Source organism: Rattus norvegicus, chromosome 12 (genome assembly GCF_036323735.1).
Source record: "Rattus norvegicus strain BN/NHsdMcwi chromosome 12, GRCr8, whole genome shotgun sequence".
Taxonomy (NCBI): domain Eukaryota; kingdom Metazoa; phylum Chordata; class Mammalia; order Rodentia; family Muridae; genus Rattus; species Rattus norvegicus.
Genome location: NC_086030.1, coordinates 48588492 through 48615578, shown reverse-complemented (window position 1 = coordinate 48615578; position 27087 = coordinate 48588492). Strand labels below are relative to the sequence as shown.

The following is a 27087-nucleotide window of genomic DNA, read 5'->3' as shown; positions in this document are numbered from 1 at the left end:
GGGGTGATTGGGGTGGGGCGGGGCAGAGTCGGGGTGGGGGAGGGGCAAGGGTAGGGGTTGGGCCTGGTAAAGGAGGGTCAGGGGAACCATCTGGGGAACAGAATAGGTAAACCCTGAGAAGCAGTGAGACAAGACTCACAGAGGACCCAGCAGACCTCAATATGGCGGAGAATGGGAGGCAGTGAGCGAGGTTCAAGACAGAAGCCAAGGCCAGGCCTTGGAGACCCACAAGGAGATAGGGCTTTACGCGGAAGGCCACTGGAAGCTGATAAGGGTTCTAAATGTAGGTGAGAGTTCCTGGAAAGAGTCATACTGTGCCTTTCAGGGATTTCGGGGAGGTTGGAATGGTGCAGGTCCAACGCCTAATTACAGTTCACCTTGGGTTATCTTCAACCCCGGTAATAGAACTCCCGCCTACCTCTGACTCTGACTCACTGTCCTTTGTGACTAATGGGTGAGACCTTCTGGAATGCACTAATTTAATAGACAGGCCGCTTACTCCCACCAACCAAAAGGCTGGGTGTGGCAAGATGTGACCTGAAACCTGTCCTGAAAACTGAACTTTCTGATGTCTCCTGAGTTCTGTTTTTGAGTAAGACCAGGGCATGGGTGGGGTCCCTCTCCTCCAAGACACCATAACTGCCTCCTAATGCAAAAATCCATTCAGTACCCCAGAACACCATTACCTCATTTCACACGAAACGAGCAGGTTTGCCGAGGCCACCTGACCTGTTAGGACCGGCCTGGATGAGCATGTGGGCACCCATCTGGACATCTTTCTCCTGATCTAACTGTTCCTCTCGGAGCGCTGAGGTCCATGAACACCATCTGCCCCAGCAAGCCTTGCCAACCCAGGCAGGCAGGTGTCTTGGCACTGGCTCTGCCGAGGAGGAAGAACGTCTCTTGGCTCCATACTCTAGCTGCTCTTTTCTGCCTGGGCGGCTTCAGTCTGGCTTACGTCATGCCCTAGTGCCCCACCCACCTGGGAAAGTAGGAACCCTGAGTGGCCCAGGAAGGAAATTCAGTGGAGCCCTGCCCTACATCCAGTCAGCAGTCCTGGTCAGGAGACCAGGTGACTGAAACAGGGGACCTGCAACAAACCATAGGAAGAAAGAAAAGATACAGTGTGGGTCTTGGCAAAGAAGGAGAAGGCTCTCTGGGAAGGGCTTCTGCCCTTGCTACACTCCAGGTCTAGGCCATTAGGTGTCATGTCTACGCCTCTCCATGTCCTGGTTCAGCTCTATACCTCTGAGCATCCCACCCCAGTGCCTGGGTCAACCGAGGGACCATCTACTTTCAATGAAAGGAAGTTTGGGCAAGGGACAGCAGGCCTAGAGAAGTCAGGAGCCAGGCAGCTTCTGATCTGGCCCAGGCCCTAGAGTCCAGGGCACTGGGATGAACAGAAACTCCTTTCCCACGGTTCTAATGGCCCAGAAGTACAGAGTCCAGATGCCAACATCTGGCGAGGGGCTTCACTGCCACATCATGACCTGCCTTAAGGGCAGAGGAGGAAGGAGAAAAGGAAGGAAGGAGGAAAGGAGGGAGGAAGGGCAGTCAGGTCACTCCCAGAAGAGTGAGTTTTTCATGAAAGATGGTGTCCTAGTCACCATTCTATTACTATGAACGGACACCATGACCACAGCAACTCTTATAACAGAAAGCATTTGGTTGGGAGCTCGTAGTTTCAGAGGTTAGTCTGTTATCACCATGGAGGGGAGCACGGCTGGTGGTGGCACGCAGGCAGGTGCTGAAGAAGTAGTTGAGGACCATACCGTGATGTATAAGGGGTGGGGGGCTGGGCCTTCTGCGAGCTTTTTGAAACTTTGTTTCCCACCCTAGTGACACTCTCCTTCCAACATGATCACCCCCTCCTCCTAATCCTTCCAATCCTTTTCAACAGTTCTACTCCCCAGTGATTCAGTGAGCCAATGGGTGTTGGCAGGATATTTGATCACACTGTGAACCTCAAGAGGAAAGGGAAGCTACTTACAGGGCAGAACAGAGGGGAAGGGGGAGGGGGAGTTACCAGGACAGTGAGAGAGAGAGAGAGAGAGAGAGAGAGAGAGAGAGAGAGAGTATGTATGTGTGGGGGGGGGGAGTCTGGTAGAGTGGGACAGTTCTGGAAGATACTTTAGCAACATTCCCTGTGGACAGGCCACAGGAGGCAGCAGACAGCTGTCACCATGTCCCCGTTTGCAAAGGGCCTTAGGAGATAAGCTAACCTGAGAAGAAAGAAAATATGCCCAGCCGCTTTCTCTCTGACCCGGGAAAGCTTTCTGACATCCAAGAAAGGCTGAGCTCCCACCAAGGCTCAGGTCACTCTAAAAGGGCTTTTAAAGACACAAGTGTTTGATTTCTGATCTGGCTGAATCGAGAGCTGAAAGGAGGTGGACACAGAGCACGCTCAGTGTTTCTGAGCTACAGGCCACTCCACACCTGCCCATGGCAGCAAAGGACAAGTAGTCCCCTGGCCTCAGTCCCCTGAGCTCTCAAGGAGGGGTCTCCCACCCACATTCATGGGTGTATCGGGGTGGGAACAAGTCAAGTAAAGATATTTTCATCCAGCAGGAAGTTCAGTCAGGAATTCTTTTCTCCTCAGAAGCTTCGGGAAAACTGAGGCAGCTCAGTAGCTAAAGGTTTCAAAATGAGGAGAGGCAGGTCTCTGATAATATTAAAGCCTAAAGCATCCGGTCAGACTCAGAGTCTATGATGAAATACCTGAAGCCCGGTCCTTTTTTGGTTCTTTTTTTTTCCCGGAGCTGGGGACCGAACCCAGGGCCTTGCGCTTCCTAGGCAAGCGCTCTACCACTGAGCTAAATCCCCAGCCCCGCGGCCGGTCCTTTTACATGTAAGAGGTTTATGTGTTCTGAGTCCTGGAGGCTTGGAGGCTTGGCAGTGTTGTGGCTACCATCTGCTTGGCTCTGCTGAGGGCCCCAGTGGTGGATGGCTTTATACACCAGGAAAGGAAGCAAGAAACAGGAGGGACCAAAATCACTGGTGTGACCATCTGTTCTAGTGGGCACATAACCAGTCCCGCTAGATTTGACCTGTTCCCCTGAGAGGGCACGAATTCAAAACTGGAGACCCTACTATCCAGGCACCTTCCACTAGACCCTGCCTCTCCCATTAGCATCTGCATTAGTTATTTGTTTTGCTATTGTAGCAAGATGGCAAACAGAAGAAATTAAAGAAAGCAAGTGTTTGCAGTTCCCATGGATACAGCCCACCAGGGACAGGGAGCCCTGGCAGCAGGATCCTGAGGAAGTGGGTCACATTGTATCCACAGTCAGGAAACAGAGAAGGATGGCTGGAGTGGTCAGCTACAGCTCTCCATTTTATGCGGGTGGTGCTCTGGCCTAAGGAATGGTGCTGCCCACTTTTAAGGGGGCTCTTTGGACCTCTATTTACCTGATCTGGACAATCCACTCAACAGCTGTGCCCAATGGTGCCTCTTGGATGACTCTACATTCTGTCAAGTTGACTATCAACGTAACCATCAGAATTAGGGACCAAGTAGCTAGCCCTGGAGCCATTCACAGGCCTCCACAGCCTTGAGAGCAGATCATGGTAGTCCCATGGCCTTGAGAGGGAATTGTAGTGCCCCCATGGCCTGCTGGGAAGATTTGCAGTGGACAGAAAATGCCAGATAATTCCTCACTTCTGGCTCTTCTCCCTCCCTAACAGGAAGTTTTAGTGAAGCCCTCCAGGCAGAGACTCACTAACTGCAGCCAACACAGCCACCTTCTTGTAGCTCAGGGGGAAACATCCCCATGTGTCTAACCCAAGGTCAGGGCTGAGGATACACAGCACATTCCCCAGCATCCGTGGGGGAAGCTTTGCCCTTCATCAGTGCATCCTGCCCTCCTTCCCCCACCTCCCTGATGCCATTAAGCAGTTGAGCCTTGCAGCTCCGTAAGCAACAGCAAGGTAGGGAGGAGAGAAAACAGCAATTTCCGAAGGATTTGCGACCGTGTAATTTCCTCTCCCCGCTGGCACTGCCCTGGGAGCGAGCAAGAGAACGAAGCAAGCGTCCTTCAGCAGTCAATGACTTCAACGTTTGAGAAGCCTGCCCTGGCTCTCCCCAGGGGAATTGTGGGAGTGCCTCCATCATTCTTGTTTAGCTCTCCCAGCACTGAAGGGGCGAGGGCTCCTCTGAAGAGCCCTCAATGTCAAAACAATCCCAGCCACTGCAGAAAGCGTGTCTTTATGTATGCCTGCCTACCTAGGGCTGGAGAGATGGCTTGGTGGTTATCAGCACTGGCTGCTTATTCTGAGGACCCCGGGTTTGGTCTCAGCACCCTCATGATGGCTCACAACCATCTGTAACACCAGGTCCGGATGATCTGATGCCCTCTTCTGGCCTCCACGGGCACTAGACACATGTTACACCTACATACATGTAACATATACATATATGTAACACCTACATACATGTTACACATACATATATGTTACGCACAAAATACTGGGTAAGCCAACAGCTTATTATCAATGAACTTCAAGAAAGAATCAAACAGACAGCTCCATATCTTGTCAAGTGCAGTAGAAATTACATCTCATGTATGGAACTTATCACCAAGTACAGAGCCCTGGAATTAAACAGACCCAGGTTCTTTCTGACCTTCATTTGTAAAATAGAAATAATATAGTAATTCTTGAGGTTTTGGGGGGCAGCGGGGACCCGTGGGGTGGAGTTGTATGCAGAAGAGCGGCTGCAGAAGAACGGCATGGGTAGACTCTGAGAACTTAGAGAAACATCGGTTCATGAGTGTGTGAGTGTGAGTGTGTGAGTGTATGTGGTGTGTGTGTATAAGTGTGTGAATATGTGTGTGAGTGTGAGTGTATGAGCATGTGAGCATGTGAGCGTGTGAGTGTGTGAGTGTATGTGGTGTGTGAGTGAGTGTGAGTGTATGAGCATGTGAGCATGTGAGCATGTGAGCATGTGAGTGTGTGAGTGTATGTGGTGTGTGAGTGTGAGTGTATGAGCATGTGAGCGTGTGAGCGTGTGAGTGTGTGAGTGTGTGAGTGTATGAGCATGTGAGCGTGTGAGTGTGTGAGCGTGTGAGTGTGTGAGTGTATGTGGTGTGTGAGTGAGTGTGAGTGTATGAGCATGTGAGCATGTGAGCATGTGAGTATGTGAGCGTGTGAGTGTGTGAGCGTGTGAGTGTGTGAGTGTATGTGGTGTGTGAGTGAGTGTGAGTGTATGAGCATGTGAGCGTGTGAGCATGTGAGCATGTGAGTGTGTGAGTGTATGTGGTGTGTGAGTGTGTGAGTGTACGAGCATGTGAGCGTGTGAGTGTGTGAGTGTATGTGGTGTATGAGTGTGAGTGTATGAGCATGTGAGCGTGTGAGCGTGTGAGTGAGTGTGTGTGTAAATAAGATGCAGGAAAGAGGGGGCAGGCAGTGACCAACCTGGATAGCTCGAAAAGCAACTACTGGACTGTCTTAGGGTTTCTTTCATTATGATGAAACACTATGACCAAAAAGAAGATGGAGGTGGGTATCTGGTTTATATTTCCACATCACTGTTCATCACTAAAGGAACTCAAGACAGGAACATGGAGGGTGCTGCTTACTGCCTTGCTTCCCATGGCTTGCTCAGCCTGCTCTCTTATAGAACTAAGGACCACCAGCCCAGGGATGGCCCCACCCACAGTGGACTGGCCCCACCCATGTGGCTTGGCCCCACCTACAGTGTCAGGGCCCTCCCCATCAATCACTAATTATGAAAATGCCCCACAAACTCGTCTACAGCCTGTTCTCAACTGAAGCTCTCTCCCCTCCAGTAACTACAGTTTGTGTCAAGCTGACAGCCAGGGCACGGTGATCGAGGCATCCTGGCAGTGCCAAGGGTGTCACTGGCTTCCTCTTCTTGCTTATGGTAGAGGCAGGAGGCATGTTGGAAGAATGATGGACCAAGAAGGAACAAGGACTTGCTGCGTAACTTCAATTTGGCCAGCTTCAGTAATGAGACTTTGCCTGGGCTGGTAGCACAGCAGAGTGGTCAACGAAGGGAAGCTGGACGTAAAGAACTGGGGGCAGAGGTCACCATCCCTCCAACACTGGGTTATGATAGCATCATCCTGGTACACAGGCAGAAAGAGGGGGAGAGGGAGGCGGGGGAGGGTAGGCACATAGACTGAGAGCCTGAAGTGGGCTTTTGAAACCCCCTCGCCCACCTCCAGTGACACACTCCCTCAAATAAGACCATGCCTCCTAATCCTTCTAATCCTTTCAAACAGTTCCATTCCCTGATGTCAAAGCATTCAAAGGAGCCTATAGGGGTCATTCTTATTCAAAACACCACACTGCTACAAGGATCACAACCTGAGAGCCCTCCAAATCCCAGAGAGAATCTCATCACATGAAGTCCTGGTGTCCCATCAGTCACAGTCACCAGTCCATAAATGCTGACTGACAGAGGGTCAGATGTCTGCGTGCAAGCGAAGCCTGTCTAGGTATAAGCATCTGGCTCTAATTTCTTACTGACGTATTTTAAGTCAGACTTCCTTGTAGCTCAGGTTCTCTTAGAGCTCACTATGTAACTAAGGATCAAGCCAGCCTCCACCTCCGTAGCGTTGACATGGTAAGTCCAAACCACAGTTCCCAGTTGATGCAGTGCTGGGACAAATCCAGGGTTTCGTGTGTGCTGGGCAAGTGATCTAACAACTGAGCTACATCCCCAGCTGGGGAGATGGCTCTGTGGCTCTGTGCTCTCAAGAACACCTGAGTTCCCCAGCACCCACATAAAAGTCAGGTACAACCATTCATGTCTGTAACCCCAGAGCTGGGGAGCAGAAGGGCAGGCAGACCCTGGAGACTTGCTGGCCATCTAGTCAAGCCAAAACAGTGAGCTATGATGGGTTCAAAGAAGAGCCTGTCTCAAACAACAAGATAAAAAGCAGTAGAGGAAGCTATCCTGTGCACAGCCCTGAGCATGAACACACACACACACACACACACACACACACACACACACACACACACACACACAGTGCATACACACGCAAGCACACACATGCACATGAACAAGAACACGCTGGGGTTTGATCTAAAGAAATGGAGGTGAGGGGAGAGGGTTACAGAAGAGAGAGGAACCAATCTGCACCTCCAGAAGATTGCCCTGGGTAGTGTGCAGAAGTATCAGGGAGCCCAGTGTTGGGGACTACATCCATTCTTTTGTGTCCCAGGACACATTTCTAGGACTCTGCCCAGGATAAACAAAGGACCGAGCTGGCTCAGGTCACTTGGATCTCTCCATCTGTGTGGCCAGAATATAATTACATTTCTTCTGCAATTCTCCCAGGCAGGATCCCAGACCAGGGGGGAGCCAGAGGCGACTGGAGGTGCCCTTGAGTTAATTGGGAACACCTGGGAAGAGATATGGCTTTGCCTTCGACTTCGTAAGTCTAATTAAGGGAGCCACGGTCTTGCTAAATGGACTGGCTCCAGCGGATGCGCACGGCAGAAACTTTTTAATCATCTTTCTGAAATATTCCGGGAGGAGTACAGTGGGATTTGGTAGACACGCATAACCTGGCGAAATTAGATTTCCAGGACTCTGTGGTGGTATTATATCAGGATCTGTCCTTTATTCTACAGTGTGCTGTGTCAGTGTGAGGCACACAGCTGTGAAGGAGACAGATCGAGCCCCTACATCCCGGAACAGAGTCTGATGAGAGACGGAAATTGGCGAGCCGTTATTAGATGCTGATGGGTGAGCATTGCCCTCACCCCAGCCACGCCCTCTTTAGAAGTCTATCTTGCATAAACATTCGCCTGGGTAGATGGTCGCATAATCTGTGCCACTGTCCCCGAAAACATCAGTAGTAAAAGATGAATCGGTGACACCCTATAACATCACTTCAGATGCAAGACCAAGGACCTGGGGTCCTTGTAGCTGGATTTTTAAAACGTTCCACAGAGAGATAGCCCTGTGATCTTGCCTGCATCCTAAAGGTCCATCGCCAAGACGGACAGAAATGGGCCCCATCCATTTGGTGTCTGGATGCTTTCCCACTCCATCTCCCACACCGGAACTAGGCAGGGAGATCTCCTGACTCCCAGTTGAAGCGCAAACTTCACTCTCTTGACCAGGGAGCACGGATGCCAGGTCCGTTTGCCGATTCCCTGGGCCTAGAGGAACTTCAGGCAGTGAGGATCCTGGGCAAATGGCAGTCACCCCGCTTCACCATGCTCTGTGCAGGATTTACTGATGTCACTGCAGCTATACAACGCCCACGGTTGAAGAATTACTAAACAAGATAGTTCAGCGGCTGTTGATTTATGAATCCGTGGAACCATGCTGGGCAAGCCAATCAATGGGCAGAAATTTGCATATTAATGAAACTCATAAATAATGCAGCAATGGCAAACAGTGTTGATGCGGGCTTCGGGGAGGCAGGCCCTCTATGGCAGGGGCACTTGGTTCTGTAACCCAGCGGGGTTTGTTATAACCTGATGTTACAATCTTGTCCCAGGATGTCCTTTTAGGAGATCTGTAGGGTGTGGCCTGTGAGTCACACATAATCAGTTACCAAGAGCTGCTATGGTAACTGCCACCCCAGGAGATACATACATAGGTGTATGAGCACGTGAGTACACACACACACACACACACACACACACACACACACACACCACACACTCCCATGTGGAAGTCAGAAGTCACCCTCCAGTGATGAATTTTCAAGGCAGGGTCTCTTGTTGGAACGTGAGGCTTGCCAGTTAGGGTAGGCTGGCTGGTCAGGGAGCCCTAGGAACCCACCTGTCTGCACATCCCGGACGCTGGAAATACGTAATCTGAGCTTTTTTACCCGGATTCTAGAGATCAAACTTGGGTCCTCACTGTTGCACAGCAAGTCCTTCACTGACTGAGCCATCTCCCCAGTTCCCTCCCCTCCAGGAAGGGCACTGGCCACTGGGAAGGTGGGGGGGGCTGGGTCAGCGTCCTTGATCACCCTGTCTGTAAGATAGGGCCTTGAACAGACCCTTCTCAAAGGGCGCTGGGTATGGTCTTGGTGTTGTCGTTATACGGATGCCTCTGTGTATGTGTGTGTGTGTGTGTGTGTGTGTGTGTGTGTGTGTGTGTGCATGCCCCTGTGTATACATGCCATGTGTGTGTACACACCATGTGTGTGAGTGCATACTGTGTATGTACACACTGTGTGTGTGAGTATGTACATGCCATGCGCATATGCACACTGTGTGTATGCCAAGTGTGTGTACACACTGTCTGTGTGAGTATGCATGCCATGTGTGTGAGTGTGTATATATATGCCAGGTGTGTACCCACTGTGTGTGCTCATGAGTGTGTGTGTATATATGCCATGTGTGTATACATGCTGTGTTAGTGTATGTATGCCATGTGTGTATACACTGTGTGTGTGTGCATGCGCAAGCCTGTGTATACATGCCATGTGTGTGTACACACCGTGTGTGTGAGTGCATACTGTGTGTGTACACACTCTGTGTGAATGTGTGAGTGTGTACATGCCATGCGCATATGCACACTGTATGTATGCCAAGTGTGTGTACACACTGTCTGTGTGAGTATGCATGCCATGTGTGTGAGTGTGTATATATATGCCAGGTGTGTACCCACTGTGTGTGCTCATGAGTGTGTGTGTATATATGCCATGTGTGTATACACGCTGTATGTGTTAGTGTATGTATGCCATGTGTGTATACACTGTGCGTGTGAGTGTGTGAAAGAGTGTGTGAGTGTGTGTTGTGTATGCTATGTGTATGCACTATGTATATGCCATGTGGGTACCCTCTGTGTGTGTATGAGTGTATGTGTGTGTGCCATGTGTGTATACACTGTGTGTATACCATGTGTGTACACACTGTGTATGAATGTGTATATGCCATGTGTGTGCACACACTGTGAGTGTTTATGAATATGTGTGCATACCCACACTATGTGTGTGGTCGCGCCTTTGGAGGCCTGAGGAGGCTGTCAGATCCCCTGGAGCTGGACTTACAGGCAGTGTGTGCTCTTAAGCAATATCCCCCAGCCTCAAGTGGTTCTCTTGAAGCTCAGATGAGGAGATACACCATGCTGGGCGGGTACCTGTGGGGCAAGAAAGCTCCAGAGGTGACAGAAGGAGAACGTAGGTCCCAGCAATTATGGCACTATTGTTTCCCTTTCCCCAGAGATAACTTAAGCCTTATATTGTAAATGTAGAGACATCCAAAGGCATCTGTGCGGACTCCTCAAACATGATACTTCTTCACTACCTCGGTTCGATCACATAAACATATTCAGGGAAGGAGCGCTCGTCTCCCAAGGTTGCTGTGTGACAAAGAACCAACATTGCTGCTTTAAAAAAAAAACCTCATATTTTCTTCCAGCTTTGAAGTTAAATTTGAAGTGAAATTGCTGAGGTCAAGGCGTCCTGGGCTGATTCCTGCGATGGATGACCTGCCTCTGAGGCCATCCACAGCATCAACTCAGGTGTCTTCTTTCTTCCAGCTTCAAGGCTGCGATCTGAGCGCTATCAGAGGCCCCTCTCTGCCTGCGCCATCCCTCCACCCCATGCTATTTATAACTTGCTCCGTTTGACCCTCTTTCTGCTGAGGAAGCACGGGATTCCTCGGGCCCCTGGACAACCCCGCATGCTCACCTGGCCTGAGCATCTTTAGCCCAACCACATCAGCACAGTCGTTTTAGCCTGGGAGAGTGACGCCTATCCAAGCTCACGGCTGAGATGGAGGGACGCAGAGATGTGTAATTTTTATGTACGAAACACAAATGTGATTATCCTCAATTGCTTCGAGGGCATCTTAGCTGCAGAGATACACCCATAGCTACGAAGAGGCACAGCGGTGAGAGTCGTTTCTCAGACCCGATGGTAACCCCTTCCCATTAATATATCAACATAGTTACGTTCCTAGGAGACGCAATCCCACAGCAAACTCCCCGATCCTCTGGCTCTCGCCGTCTTTCCACTCCCTCTTCTGCAACCATCCCTGAGCTTGAGGCGTAGGGATATTCTGTCGATGTATCCTCTGGGACTGGGCTGGCAGGTCTGCCTTTTGATTGGCTGTGCTTTTCTCTAATGGTCTCTGTCTGTTGCAAAGAGAAATTCCTTCGACGAGGGGGTGAAGACTGCACTCATCTGTGGGTGAAGAATGAGTATTTGTAAATTGTTAGGGATTACGCTGGTTAGGGTTAGGGATTAAGCCGGCTACAGAGCCTCCTCCGGAAACCATGACTTTACCAGCACTGGGTTATTGGTTAGGTTTCCAGCACCAGGCATAGTCGCCTTCAGGTTGAGCGGATCTTAAGTCCAATTGGAGAACTGTTGGTTACTGCCACGATGTGTGTGTCACTACTACACCCTTAGGGTTATGGTGCCCTGCTGGTCATTGATGTGGTTCACAGCTGCGCGGTGCTGTTGGCTGTCCCCCTCCTTTGAAAGGTTGCCTGGGGCTGGAGAGATGGCTCAGAGGTTAAGAACATTGACTGCTCTTCCAAAGGTCCTGAGTTCAATTCCCAGCAACCACATGGCGGCTGGCTCACAACCATCTGTAACGGGATCTGGCGCCCTCTTCTGGTGTGTCTGAAGACAGCAACAGTGTACTTATGTATAATAAATGAATGAATCTTTAAAAGAGAAAGTTTGCACGAATCTGGTCCTCAGGGAGGGGGCTTCCAAGTCAGCTCTGGCTCAGTGGGTCTCTGGCCCTGCATTTGAAGAAGATTTAACAGGGGCAGGCTGTCCGCTGGTCCCTCCAGAGGGAGGTGGTCCTCTGTCTGCTTCACTTCAGCACAGTGAGAATGATTTCAGACTTCTGGCCTCCAAAACGATAAGAGAATAATAAATCCATGTGATGTTGTTATTTTCCACAGCAGCCTCGTGGCCCTGACATGGCCACTAAGTATTTAGTTTACAGCTGTTTTGAGACTGTCCTGTTACTCATTGAGTGACCACCGCCATTTTCTGTACTTATTATTATCATCCTCATCACTATTATTACAGTGGTTGCGGAGCTCCGTCCTCCCAGCCTGACAGCGATTGCTGTCTTGACACCAGAACAGCTGTGATTCCCTGGTTCACCAAGCCAGCATCTGCCCAGCCAGATGCCCATGACAGCAGGCATAGCAGTGAGAAGGTAGGTCCATGCCAATGGGGGGAAGGGGAGGAGCTAACCAGAGAGAGGCCTTAGCAGGGAAAGGGGAGGAGCTAAGTGGGGGCGGGGAGAAGAGCTTAATTGGGAGAAGGGAAGGGGCTAAGCAGGGGAAGGGGGAGGGGCTAAGCCACGTGGGGCCTTCCACGTGTGCTGCTGAACCAGATGCTGCTCTTCAGTCAGAGAAATTAATACAGGTGACAAGATTTTTCAGGCTGTATTGCACCTTGCTAATGACATCTTTAAGAGGCTGAATCCCAAGACCAGTTAGAATTCACCTGGGTTGGACGACAGTTCGCCTTCCTTCAGCGTGCATGCTACCTCAAGGTCACCCTCATGGTTCCAGTGTTCCTCATGGGATGGTGAACTGGGACCTTACGGCGCTACCTGCCCATTCTGTGAAAAAGGTGTATTTCCTCAGTGATACAATGCTCACTTCTGGCTGCTCGGTGGATTTAGAAAAGGGGACTGGGGAGATGGTTCTGTTGATAAAGCGCCTGCCTGTCACGCACATGAGGATCTGGATTGCTACCGCCCACTAAAATTCAGTCACGGTGGTGCATGTGTGTATTCCTAGGACGGGGGATGGGGTGAGGTGGGGGAGGGGGGGAGGGCAGGGACAGATGGGTCCCTGGATCTAGTCTTGTCTATCAGCTCTGATTTCATTGAGGGACCCTGTCTCAAAAATTAAGAGATGGAGGGAGATGCCTAATGTTGATTTCTGGCTTCCACATGCAAGTGAAAACACATGTGCACCCAACGCCCCCAAGTGGGTGTACATGTAAGCCCACACACACCAAATGTGTGTGTGTCAGTGTGTGTGTGTGTGTGTGTGTACATGTAAGCCCACACACACCAAATGTGCGTGTGTCAGTATATGTGTGTGTGTGTGTATGTGTACAGGTAAGCCCACACCAAATATGTGTGTGAGCACACACACACCAAATTGTGTGTGTGTGTGTGTGTGTGTGTGTGTAAAGGGGGGGGCACCTGGAGGAGACATGGGTGCCCCTAAGGCTTGAGAATGAGAACACCGTCCACACAGGCAGAAAACCCAGGCTCCCTGCAGAACTCTGGGGACCACTGCAGTGTGGCAATAACCTAACAAGGTTATTAAGCAAATGTTACAGCAGCCTACACCTGTGAGTGCAAACAGCTGCAGGTGTCTGGGATCCCCTGGGAATGCTGGAGTAATTTCATTCCCTAGCTCACTCAAGTTGTCCTCATTTCTATAACTGGATTTTTTTAAAGTTGGGGGGAGGAAGAGGCCTGTTATAGGATAGGGACTGAACCTCTTAAGAGGCTTTTGAGCGGGGGCTGGGGATTTAGCTCAGTGGTAGAGCGCTTACCTAGGAAGCGCAAGGCCCTGGGTTCGGTCCCCAGCTCCGGAAAAAAAAAAAAAAAAAAAAAAAAAGAGGCTTTTGAGCCAGCTGAGGTCCTTGTAGGATGGGCTAAAGGGATGTGTACCCCATTACCCCAGCGCCCTTGTTTGTGTGCTGGAAGTTGCTAGAAGCTCAGAGGGTTAAAGGTGGTGTGGGGGTGGGGAGGGGCACTATGATAGAAACAATGTAAAAAGACAACTCCAACAGCAACCTAGGGATTGATTCCAACTGTGGCCAGCAGCAGAATTCCTTATACAACAGTGGGAAGAGCTCATCCCCAAATCTGTGGCAGTAAAAACCAGTTAGGAATTTGCACTGGAGGGCTTCTGGTCTTTCTGAGACAGTGCCTAATCGAACTGCAAAAAACCCCCAGCAGACCATAGTTACAGTGATGTGTGGTTTTCCTGCCCTGCCACCAACGTCACACAGTGTCCTTTCAAGTCACTGAGCTTCCCTGAGTAATCAAACCACAGAAGGCACCGGAAGGGGTGCTGTCTGTCCTGTGCCCCATGACGACACAAGCAAGGGACCAGACAGGAGTGGCCGCAGCCGTGCGTGCAGAGTGTGGAGGCCATGTGGCTTGAGGCAGAAGGAAAGAGAACCCTGTGAGCTGAGCTAAGAGCAGCATAGGGAGAGCTGGCTCAGGCCTCAGCCTGTGGCGATCTAGGGTATCAGCTAGGCTGTATTCAGATCCACTCATGGATGGGTTGGCCGCGGTGAGGACAGCAGGTGTGCATAGGAGTGTCCAACCAAGCCCAGTGGGAATGAGAGGCCCACTCTAGCAAGCACAGCCCACTAAGTCCTCTAAGGGACCAAGAAATCGGTGGCCTTCCTAAAATGTGAGCTGTCCGTCCTTGGGTATACTCCAAGGCTAGTCACTGGGTTTGTATAAAGTCCGGCCATGGGTGAATCAAGAAAGCTAGAAAGCACGAGGACTTCTGGCATTGCTATGGAATGTCTGACGCTCTGTATGCAGGACAGACCCATGAGGCCAGCTCCCAGTGATACCCACAGTGGACAGAAGCTATGATGGGGCCAGTGTGGGAATCTCTGTGTCCAGCACAATGTTGGCATAGGACCCATGTCTGTGCGTGGGGTGAGAATATGTGCCCTGTGTGTGCATGGCCTAGCCCTCTAGAAGCATTTTCATGCAAGCTAACAACAGGTAAGTGTTTGACCACCAGAGGCCACGGACACTGTAGCCCAGACTACTGATGGAGACTGTCTTAGTTAGGGTTTTACTGCTGTGAACAGACACCATGACCAAAGCAACTCTTGTAAGGACATTTAGCTGAGGCTGGCTTACAGGTTCAGAGGTTCAGTCCATTATCATCAAGGCAGGCATGGTGCAAGAGGAGCCGAGAGTTCTACATCTTCCTCTGAAGGCCACTAGTAGAAGACTGACTTCCAGGCAGCTAGGGTGAGGTCTTAAAGCCCACATCCACAGTGACATGCCTACTCCAACAGGGCCACACCTCCTCCAACAAGGCCACACCTACTCCAACAAGGCCACACCTCCTAATAGTGCCGCTCCCTGGGCCAAGCATATACAAACCATCACAGTTATTAAGTGAAAATTCCAATACCAGGGATGAGACACTTTCTTATCAGTCATTGGCCAGCAAGGCACCCAAGGCCCACAAAACACAGCAGTCTATTGCCAACGATGTTTGCTGGGAACCAGAACTCGATAGTAAGAGTCTGTTGGTGAAGACGCCACACACTAGGTCGGGCCACCAAATGACAAGAATCCCCCGCAGCTCCCAAAACTGATATTCATCGTTTACGTATCCTCAAGTGGCCACGGGACTCTGAGAAATCGGCCAGGCACTGAGACAGAACCTTCTCCCGGGATAATTGGCTTTCCTGGAAACAGGAGGCACCATGTAAGCTGCTGGGGGACAATGCCAGCCAAAGTCCTGCTTAGTCATGGGGGTCCTGCATGCTATGCTGCAAAGAGACACACGTTACAGCAACTGACACAACAGTGGTGTGGCTGTTATACAGACAACCAACTACTTTCCTACTGGACTTACAGTGCACAAGAAGGAACCCACATTTGTATTGTAAGCCAGAGGGGCGGGTGGAGGGTAGGAACTGAGGCTGAGAAGGTCATAGTCCTCAGTGTGGAAACACGATCACTTTTTGTAAAGTGGCTGTGATGTCGCTGGGTACAGAAGCATATATTTGTAATTTGAGTCAGAAGATTGCCATGATTGGGGACTATCCTGGGCTACACAGAGAGTTCTAGGACAGCCGGGGATACATAGACCCTGTCTTTAAAACGTAAAAAAGCAATGTGATAGGGGTTGGGAATTTAGCTCAGTAGTAGAGCGCTTGCCTAGCAAGCGCAAGGCCCTGGGTTCGGTCCCCAGCTCTGAAAAAAAAAGAAAAAAGAAAGAAAAAAAAGAAAAAATGCAATGTGATAAAATAAATGAATAAATAAATAAATAAATAAATAAATAAATAAATAAATAAAAGGTGTGTTGTGATGTGCCCGCCAAAATGCTTTCTAACATCTGTACTTCTACCCTAAGCTTCTTTCACAGTATTATTGCCAAGACGGACAGCCCATCAAATGTTCAGGATAGGGACCACTGCTTGTGATATGATTCAGCCTTAAATGGGAGGAAATAATCGGACATCTTCTCACTTCCTCTGAACCCCAGGAAACTCCCTGGTGGGAGATGAGTAGGAAAGACTGTAAGCGATACACACAGCATGGGATGTTGTAGAAGAACTATCTTTCAGACCCATCGTGGCCTTCGCCTGGGACTTTGGTGCTGGGGATCTCTGGGTCCACTTTCGTGGACTCCCTAAGCTTATGCTCAGACTTACTTTGCCAGTAAGTTGTGCCATATTGAAGACTTCCTGGGCTTGAGCACGCATGCTCACAAAGCGAGCATGCGCAGAAAGCAAGCACGCCCATAGAGCATCTGCCCTTTGCAGTGCAACAGAGGAGCTGAAACCCTCCTTATGGTTACAAGGTATCTCTTCCTGACAGATGGTCCCACCCACTTCCAGTCTTACTCCCCCACAGCTCCACTGAACCTACCCTGTCACAGTCACCTCCCAGGGCCAGCTTGACTTCAGGAAAACAGGAAAAGGTCAACTATAAAAGGTAGAAACCTGTAGTACCGCTGGTCCAAGAGACACATTCTTCACATTCTTCATGTTCCTCTATGGGGTTGGATGCTTTGGGCAAGGAACTGGCTGCCGCCTGTGGAGCAGAAGCAGGATTCAAACCCATATCAGCCCACACTCAAAGCTACGGCTCAACCACGATGCACACAACCTCTCTGCCCACCTCCCCATGACCAGAGGGACCCGGATTGTAGAGGACACAGCTGCGGTCAGCAGATAAGGACTCACATAAGTCCCCAGAGGCAAAGGATTCCATGGTGGCCCTGTGGTCAGTAAGCAGGTCCCTACCCACAGCCCAGGGCACCTTCCCTTCCTAAGCCCTTCGACAAGACTGCCCATCCTGCAAGGTAAGGGCACTCACGTGTGAGGAAGAAGACAGCTGAGGATGCTCCCTGGAAACCCAGCTCTTAACCTGAGGGAGAAAAACAGTTTCAAACAAAGAAATGGGAGGGAAACAGAGACACCATTGTCCTTGATAGCAGGTCAGAGATTGTAATGTTGCAATGGAAGAGAAATGGGGGAGCGGAAGGGAAAGGGGGTGAGGGCAGGGAAGGAGGAATCACCAGCCCTAGCTAGAAGGCTGTGGAGTGCCGTTCTGTACTGTAAATGGGCGAATCACTCTCTGTGTAATGTACCAAAACACGGACTGCTCTCAAATAGGACTCAGGAAGCAGCTACTGATTACCCTCCCAGGACCAGCACCCCTTCTCCCTTACCCGGTCAGCGCTGAGAGCTCTGTTGAACGATCGATCACATGGCCATCTCTGGAGGACAGATTTAGACTTGTCTAAAACAGGCTGAGGGGACAGCGAGATGGTTTGTTGGTTAGAGGTGATTGCCACCAACTCTGACGACCTGAGTTTGATCCCCAGAACCCACGTGGTAGAAAGAGAGAAGTGAGTCACAAAAGCTGTCCTCTGGCCTGAACACATGCACACGTGAGAGTATACACACACACACACACATACACACACACACACACACACACACACACTGAAAGAAGTAAAGGGAGATGGTTCTCTCGGTGAATTGTTTCCAAGCAATCATGAGGACCTGAGTTAATTCTGAAGGACCCATTTGAGAACAAAATAAGCAAAACCAAGGGTGTGTGAGCCGGAGAAAGGATTCAGTGGCTAAGGGTGGCTGTCTCTCACTGGAAAAACCAACAACCAAGTAGCTGCTCAGTCCACAAGGCCGCGGTGCCCCAGCAGACAAGATGGCAGCAAAACCCTGCAGCTCCCTGGAGAGCCGCTGGTCTTGTTGACACAAAAACCACAGCTCTTATCTTAAAGGAAATGTTTATTCTGGGCCCATTTTGAGTGACCGTGGCCTGGAAACACAGATTTAGGCTGCCCCAAATTCTAACCTGCAATTGGTTTTAGGAAGTTTTTGTAGTTTTACAGAACAAAAAAGTCATAAACCAAGGCAAGTTTAAATACATTGGTGGGTACATCAGAGAGGCGGGTACAGAGAGACAGGGGAGTGTTTTCTATACACCAAGATGACGTTCTTAGCTTTAGGGTTGGTGGAAGCTAGCTGTCTCTTAATAGATTCCAAACAGGTTACTGCTACTAGTTGTTAGTTAGGGATGTTAGTTCCAACACAGAGGTGGCAAGGAAAAGCTATCCAGGGGCTAGAACTAGCCCAAGGTAATTAATTAGTCCCTGGATCTGCAACAGTGTGGTTGCAACCAATCAGTCAGTCTCTGCAGACACAACCTTTAGTCCATGATGGAAGCCTGCGCACCCGGGGTTCTGATGTCAGCAAACGAATCCGCAGCAGCAGCAGGATGAGTCAACCCGGAGGCAAGAGAGCAAAAGGGGGGTGACCCTCTTTCTGCCACAACCTTCTAACGACACTGCTACCAGAAACCACAACTGGGCGGGTCCTCCCATGTCACCCAAAGAAATCTGGGCGTGTCCTCCCATGTCAGTCAAAGTCATCAGGGCAGCTCCTCTGGTGGGGCTCCCTACGCAGGTGAGTCCAATTCGTGGCAAGTTGACGGGAAAATGGCCATAGTAACATTTGACCTCTGGCCTCCACGTGAGTAAACGCACAGAGGAAAAGAGAGAGACACCTAGAAAACTATCTAACCCCATCATGCTGCCCTGTGTAGGGCTCAGATCTGAACCAGGGAGGAAGGCGCGCGCATGCGCAGAGAAAGGGCTGCCTGGCTCTCATCTGCGCTTCCTGGTGTGGAGCCCTGGCTTGAGTCTTGGAGCAGCAGCAGCTTGTTACCGTGAAGATCGCCTTCGCCTACACGATAGAATCAGCAAGACAAAAAAGATAGGAAATATCCATTACACGATTACCTTCTAGAACAATCTTTTACCAGGCATCTTAGTGAACAAATAAAGGCCATGATAGCTTAAGCTCCTCTTTGTTGGGGGTCGTTTAGTTTTTTGTTTTGTTTTGGGGTTTTTTTTTTTTTTTTTTTTTTTGTCTGCCACATAGTAAACTCTTGGTAATAAGTAACAAACCATTTCGAGCTTGCAGACAGCAATGATTCCCTTGCGAGTCTTAACTCTGTGGGTGAAAGCGATATACACCCAGAAGTCTGGTAGAGCTAAACTTGAGTTTTAATCTTTACCCCACACCACCACCACCACCACCAGCAGCAACCCCCTCGGATTGGTGACACAGGGTGACTTCCTTTCTGGCAGGGCTGGACAGCAACAGTGAGCCGGTTCAACCAAGCAGTCACCTTAGTGGCCAGCTGAGTGAGAGAGGAAGATGTTAGATTTTTGTCAACTTAACCCAAACTAGAATTGTCCAGGAAGAGGAACATCGTTGGAGAGAACGCCTCCATCACATGGGCCGGTAGGCAAGTCTGTGAGATGTTTTCTTGACTGATAAGCATTGGAGGGGGAGCCAATCCACTGTGGGTGGTGACACCCCTAGGCAGGTGGTGACACCCCTAGGCAGGTGGTCCTAACTGTCAGAAAGCAGGCTAAGTAAGCCGGTCAGCAGTGTTTATCTACTACCTGTGATCCAGAGGTATGAGCCGAATAAACCCCTTTACCCAAACTTGCTTCTGATTTGGTGATTTGCCCCAAATTGCCTTGATTTGGCAACAGATACCAAAGTAGATGGGTAGCGGTGGCACATACCAATGTTAATCCCAGCATTCTAGAGACAGAGGCAGATGGCTCTCCGAGTTCCGGGCTAGCCTGGTCTACATAATGAGTTCCAGGACAACCAGGGCTGCATGGAGACACTATGCACGAGAAGGGGAAGGGTATGACTGGGTTGCAGGACCTACCTGTTAATCTGCATTCTCCCAGCTTCCTGCTAAGTGACAGGCTGCTGGCTCTCTGCCCACACCACAACCTGGATCAGGGTGGCTGGTGCAGATCTTGTCTGCTCAGTATCAGCCTCCCCTCAGAAGCTAGGAATCCCCTGGTCTCTCTTCCAAGGCTCCAGAACAAAGGCTGATGGGTTTGGTGTAGGCCAGGGACCATCTGTGACTTGAGCCACCCTGGGCAGGTTTGGAGGGTTGCACCTAAGCACAGTGAGCAGGAGCAGACAAGGAGACCTCAAAGGGAAGGTGGAATGCCCAGCCAAAAATGTCCACTGAACTCTGGGATCCAGTAGTGTTTTCCAGGGTGCGGTTGGAATGTAGGGTCCACGTTATACACATCTGTTTCCTAGCTCGCGTGGGATAAAGAATCAGCCAGACCCGGCTGTGGCCCTTTGCAGCTGTAAGGAGGCACCTGCCTGACCCTCTGTCTCCTCGTCTCTAAACGATTAGTGGCATCCTTCCTGCTCCGTTCAACAGCAGGAAGGAGTCTGGGGCAAAGCTGCCACCAGCATGACAGGCACGTGTCCCCTTGATCTCCTCTGCTTTCTGTTGCCTGTAGGGGAGGTGGAAATCAATTCGTTCCCCATGGCTTCTGTACCGTGAACACTGTCACCCGGAGACTCAGGTCCACTCAGAACCTATGACCCTGACCTTGTTTGAAAACAGGGTCTTTGGAGACGTGACCCTTCTGGGGGGGAAGTCACAAATGGTCTGGAGAGGGGACTCACTTCAGTGACAGGTGTCTGTATAAGGAAAGATTTAGAGTCATCAGCACATGGGAAGGTGGCATGTGAAGGCAGGCAGCGGGCTGAGCAGTTAAGAACACGGATACAAAGATAAGGGGGGTATGTTCTATGGCGGTGTGGTGAGGTGTGGGGGAAGAGAGTGCCTTGGTGGACCCATGCTGAGGCATCCCTTCCCCCTGAGGGACCGGCCACTTGATGGTGTAGTATAGAATAGAATTTATTCAGGGTATAGGGAGGGGAGTTAAGAGGATAGTAGAGGCAGAGGCAGAGAGACACACAGAGACACACAGATAGAGAATGTAGAGGAGTAGAGGCCAGCCATGAGCACACGGAGAGAGAGGGGAAAGGGAATTGGGAGACAGCGGGGACGGGAAGGCAAGAGCAAGAGAGGAATAAGAGAGCAAGAGTGAGAAGGGGACAAGCAGCCCCTTTTTATAATGTCAGGCATACCTGGCTGTTGGCAGGTAACTGTGGGGTAGAGCTTAGACAGAATGCTAACAGATGGGATCCTTAGGAGGCAGGACAGGTCCTATAGACACTTTCATTCTGGACCATCAGGCCTCCAGAGCTACATGGGTAGCTGGCTAGCCACTCATTTATATTGTGCCCCTGCTTTGGGTCAGAGGTTCAGTACTGGCTGTATCTTCACTTGAGGATGAATTGGGGAACTGGCCTCTCTTTCTAGTTCCTGTCTCCTCCCCTTGCACCTGAGTTTTGATGGATGGTTCCCTCCAAGAAGCCACCCATGCACACCGCCCAATAAAAGGAGAGAGGAAATCTCATAAGATTCCAAATGGCCTTCCCCTGAATGCGAATGGCCTTCATATATTAAGCCACCAGCAAGTGCGGCAGCTCAGGGTTCTCCCCCTCAGCGCCTCCCTCGTATTCTCCAGACAAGTTCCCATGCTAATGAATTCTAGATTCTCATTTAATAAATGTTGCGTGGGAAGCCTCATCATTCTCGGCTTCATCCATCTCCCGCTGGCACACAGACGCCCCTGTGGAAGCACCTAGGATCGATAGAGCATGGGGCTCACGTCCACGGTCCTCCGATCTGCCACCTACAAGAATTCAAGTAATTGAAAAGACCTTATAAATCAATACAGCCAAATTGAAAACTCCCAGAGAACAGCACATCATTCAGTGGGGTGCGTTTGTCAGGATTTCTTTCTGCCTTCCTGGGAGGGGGAAATGCAGAAGAAGGGCAGGCAGGCAGGAAGACAGCTACTGTCCTGGCCCGGGGAAGGGGTGCTTAGCACCGGAGTTCATCTAGCTTTGATTGTTTGTCTGGCCTGGTTCATTTTCTTTGTGTCCTGGCATCTAGTCAAACACTAGATTTTACCACTCCAGACAAAGGTTTGAGTTTCTTCTAAGGAGATAGGACTTCAGAGTTGCCTTGGTGCTAATTACACCCTGGGGAGGGCCCCTCTCCAAGATGAACAGAATGCTTGGAGCTCGCCATTCACCAAGCAGAAAGGAAATGGTATGGAGGACCAGGAGAAAGAGAGGGTATGCTCGCCCAAGGAAAAGGAAGGTGTTTGAAAGCCGGAAAAAAGAAAGAAAGAAAGGAAGGAAGGAAGGAAGAAAGAGGAAAATCTACTTAAAACAATAAAAGGAAGTCTTATTGTCAATCAGATTAGCCAATATTAATTGCCCACCCTTGACAAGGCAGAGGGAGGTGGAGACCCTTCAGCAAATAGGCAAGAGCTACAAGCCTGCAGGTCCACCCTGCCTCCTCTCCCACAGAAACCGGCACAGACAAAAGGAAAAGCTGGAAGCCTGTGTTGGTCCACAGGGGGATAGATAATATCCTGTTAGGTTATTAAAGAGCTCTTTCAAAAAAGAAACCAGGTCTCCTTGTGCCCAAGACTTACTTATAAGTAACTAAGAAGAACTTGCAACAGTCTGTGTGAGTGCCTGCCCATAGCAAGTGTTCAAATGGGGAAGAAAACCCAGTAAGCACCAAGCTGTTGGGAAGTAGACCGGGAGGACAGTCTGGACTGATACTTTGTATTCTAGGCAAAGAAGAAAAAAAATCTAAAACAGAATAGAAATAAACAAGGAATGAGGTCTATGGGTAGCAAACACAATCGCCTGCCTCAGCTGTTCTTTAATTTTATTTCTTTCCAGTGCATACTGTGGCCCCCACGTGGAGGTCAGAGGACAGCTTCCAAGAGTCACTTCCACCATGGGCTACAGAGATCAAACTTGGGCCACGCAGCCTATAAGCAGTGCTTACTGATGGAGCCCTCCTTCTGGCCTTGGCAACGTGGGTCCTCACCTTAACTGTTTAGAAGGCTTTCAGGCATCTTGCTTACTTACCTCTGACCCCTTAGCATGAGGTCCTTATGGGCTGGTCATGGGGTGTGTGGCCACCAGAATTCACCGTAAATGAACAGATCTAGACAATCTCCTGGACTTAGTCATAGACTTTGAGCTCACCCATTCTTCGTGTTTCTGTAAACCATTATTTCTGGTTTGTTTCCCTTGACACACTGGAGTCCCCTGGCAATGAGTATTGTGATCCTTCAGCCTTCCTTGGTTACAAATGAAACTGAATTAACAGAAGGTAGAACTCATTACAGGGTTCAACAAAACATCTGCTGTTCCGGCTGCCTCTATTAAAAGCAGAACTTGGCTGGGTTTCAGGACCGGCTAGATCCAGGAACTTGCACTTTCTCACAAAGCACTTCACCTGCTTGTGTTGTCTTCACACTGGAGTCTGTCACATGTCAAGGCAGTTTTAGCACAGCAAAGTAGGGGGAAGAGGTCAGCTACCAATGTACATAGCTCCTTCCTACAGGTACAAAATCACTCAATGACACACTCACTGAGGAAGCTCTGGAGTGAGATGATATTTTATCCAACCTATGTGAACTCAACAGGGGTGCCCCCCAATAAAATTTAAAAAACAGAGGTGTGGCTGAAACCCACCCCCCCACGGCTTCACATCATCTCCTCCTTTTTCCTTCTCCTTCCTTCTTCCTTTCTTCTTCCCTCCCTCCACCCTCCTTCCTCCCTCCTCCCTCCTTTCCTTCTTCCTTCCTCCTCACTCATCCTTCTTCCCCTCTGTCTTTGAAAACTAACTTCCATGGGCTAGCAAGACGGCTCAGCGGTTAATCATGACAAGAGTTCAGATCCCAGTACTCCTATAGAGTGTTTCACAAGTTGTTCTCAAGAAATCAAACAGCCTCTTCTGGCCTCTGAGGGCACCTGTGCACACACACACACGAGTGCGTGCAAAAATTATTAAAAACAAACAAATAAACCAAAACCCAGGTTGCTTTAGGCATCTTAAACTTGGTAGCTGGAACATATACACCTGCCATCAGCTCCCACATCCACTTACCCTGATTCTCTCAATACCAAGTCTCCGAAGGCAGGCCTGTGTCAGTCACCTCCTGCTGCATAACAAAGAGCCCCGAGCTGAGTGGACTGGGATTCCACATAGCTCCCATAGTCTTCTCCCATAGCTTCCACATAGTCTGGTGTTCTTGTAGCTGGATCGTACTGGCTCTGCTATTCCAGAAGCTGTAGGAAGGCTTGGTTAGGGCTGAAGAAGCCATCCCAGGATAGTTCCTGCAAATGTAAGGCAGATGGGGTTGGGGATTTGGCTCAGTGGCAGAGCGCTTGCCTAGGAAGCGCAAGGCCCTGGGTTCGGTCCCCAGCTCCGAAAAAAAGAACCAAAAAAAAAAAAAATGTAAGGCAGATGAGCACTGGGGTTCACAGGAGACTGGCAATCCCCACACACAGCTGCTGATGTGCCCGGAAGTGAGGGATGCAGGTGTTGAGCATTCGCCAGGAGCCACGCTCTCTGACCAGCCATGGAGGTGGCTTACCTCGTAGTGGTCACTGAGCCCCACCGAATGCAAGCAGCGAAATCACACGGCATCATGTGGGGGAAAAGAACACTGGAGAGCATGTGGTCCTGTTTCAGAGCCATCACCGGGTGAATGGTCTTTCTTAGAATAAATTTTCATCCTCGAAGCACGATCTGTGACCAGCAGTGAGGGCTTCCAGTTATTCTCTCTGTAATCCTATAGGTATGGATGAGAAAGAAGTTTCCAGAAAGAGAAGCCTCACAAGGAGGGATGGGGGAGGGAGGGACGGAGAGGAGAGGAAAGGAGAGGGAGAGAGGGAGAGAGGGAGAGAGGGAGAGAGGGAGAGAGGGAGAGAGGGAGAGAGGGAGAGAGGGAGAGAGGGAGAGAGGGAGAGAGGGAGAGAGAGAGAGAGAGAGAGAGAGAGAGAGAGAGAGAGAGAGAGAGAGAGAGAGAGAGACTCTTTTCCTCCAGCAGATCCTGGCAAAGGATTCTCATTGGCTCAATTGGCTTCAGACCACTCTATGGAGAGTGTCAATCACTGTGGCCAGGGGGCGGGACTTATTGCTAGAATGTGGGAATGGAGGTGGAGTTACCCCGGTGACATGTGACATTCTCCACTGAGTGTTTTTGGACTTTGGATATGGAAGGGGACCCCATAACCCTTGGAGCTGAAGTTACAAGTATTTGTGAGCCACTTTTTTTGTGCCCGTTTCTCGAAACCCCAAAAGACCACCAAGAAGCAGATCCCAATGCAATCACACTAGGGTCTTTTTTAAGCTTGAGTTTGGTCCCCGCTGCCATCACTGACGCTGCAGGATGGGAGGGTGAAGCCCTGAGCTCAGTTTCTTTCTTTTTTTTTTTTCCGGAGCTGGGGACCGAACCCAGGGCCTTGCGCTTGCTAGGCAAGCGCTCTACCACTGAGCTAAATCCCCAACCCCCTGAGCTCAGTTTCAAGCAAGCGTTTATAGAGGCAAGGGGGTTTCCACACATCTGATTGGGTGAGAGTGAGGGAGCTGTGGAATATTTTCCCCTTTAAAATGATTGGCTGGTGTCGGGAGCAGAACCATAAACTTAACTTCTGCTTTCTTCCTGATGGGCGGTTGTTAGGGAGTGAACTGGAAACTGGTGCTAGGTTGCAGGCTTGTTGGTTAACTCGAGTTCAACCTCAGGTTCAGGCTTCTCTAAGATGGCGCCTGAACCCAAGATGGAGTCGGTCTGGTCTCTCGACCTAACGCAGGTGCTGAGATCGGAACTCTGGTCCCCATGGCTGAGCAGCGAGCACTGACCACTGAGCCATTTCTCTAGCCCACATAGAGCCACCAGGCCTTCTGCAGAGTTGCTCTGACAGCCGACAGACCTGTAAAAGCACCGTGTTCAGCATCACCAAAGTCTGATCAAAGTTTTCTATACGGAAGATATTTATTATGGGGTCTTTACAGAAGAGTTTCCAGACCCTTCTGTGCAGGCAAATTTTTCTGTCCCTGTCCCCTCTCTGTTGAGCAACACTGTGACAAGACAGCAAAGCAGACCTCTGCAAGCAGAAAAATCCCCCCAGGTCCCATCGCTTCCTGTGAAGCCTGTGAGTTCACATCAGGCTCAAGAGCAAATGAAAGGAACTTTCACAGCCTCTGGAGCACAGACTGACTACTCCATTACCCATCGCAGAACCTCCCTGCTCAAAGATCAATGTTGTGCAGCCTGCCTGAGGCTGGCAGGTCAGGGACTGCCGCCCGGTCTTTTTAGGAGACAAACAGGAAGCCATCTCTAGCCTTTCCAGCCAGAAGACAGTCTTAGTTAAATGACTTTATCTCCTAGCTGAGCGATTCCGGGCTGCAAAGAGAAGCACAGGGCGTGCATGCTAAGTCGGCCTGGCCTGGGTGCGTGGCCTTCTGTGTCAGCGCAGTGCAGAGCCCTGGAAGCCACACTCTCGAGACTCCACAATAAAGATGGTGTCTGTCTCCTTTACTGATCTCCGTAGCACCTGTCTGCTTTTACTCCTCCCTTTTTTATTTTATTTTCGTTTGTGGATGTTGTGTCATGTTTTGAATATCTTTGGCCCGGAAAGTGGCACTATGGGGAGGTGTGGCCTTGTTGGAGGAGGTGTGGCCTTGTTGGAGGAGGTGTGGCCTTGTTGGAGGAGGTGTGGTCTTATTGGAGGTGTGGCCTTGTTGCAGGAGGTGTGGCCTTGTTGGAGGAGGTATGTCACTATGGATGTGGGCTTTAAGACTCTCATCCTAGCTGCCTAGAAGTCAGTTTTCCACTAGTAGCCTTCAGGTGAAGGTGTAGAACTCTCAGCTCCTCCTGCACCATGTCTGCCCGGATGCTGCCATGCTCCCACCTTCATGATAATGGACTGAACCTCTGAACCTGTAAGCCAGCCCCAAATAAATGTTTTTCTTATGAGAGTTGCCTTGGTCATGGTGTCTGTTCACAGCAATAAAACCCTAAGACAGGTTGTTTATTTGGTTGTTTTTTTTTTTCAAGACGGGGTTTCTCTGTGTAGGGTTTCAACAGCCCTGGCTGTCCTGAAACTTGCTCAAGGAGGCTGGCCTCAAACT

The 27087-nt window shown here is 50.1% G+C and overlaps 1 long non-coding RNA gene across 1 annotated transcript; it reads right to left on the bottom strand.

Annotated features, from left to right (window-relative positions):
• Positions 1-16623: 16623 nt before the first annotated feature.
• On the bottom strand, positions 16624-17846 carry LOC120095863 (uncharacterized). Its single transcript, XR_005491738.2, has 3 exons — positions 17378-17846; positions 17023-17073; positions 16624-16737 (listed from the first exon to the last, which is right to left on the bottom strand). It is a non-coding gene; the product is annotated as an uncharacterized LOC120095863 (long non-coding RNA).
• Positions 17847-27087: the final 9241 nt, after the last annotated feature.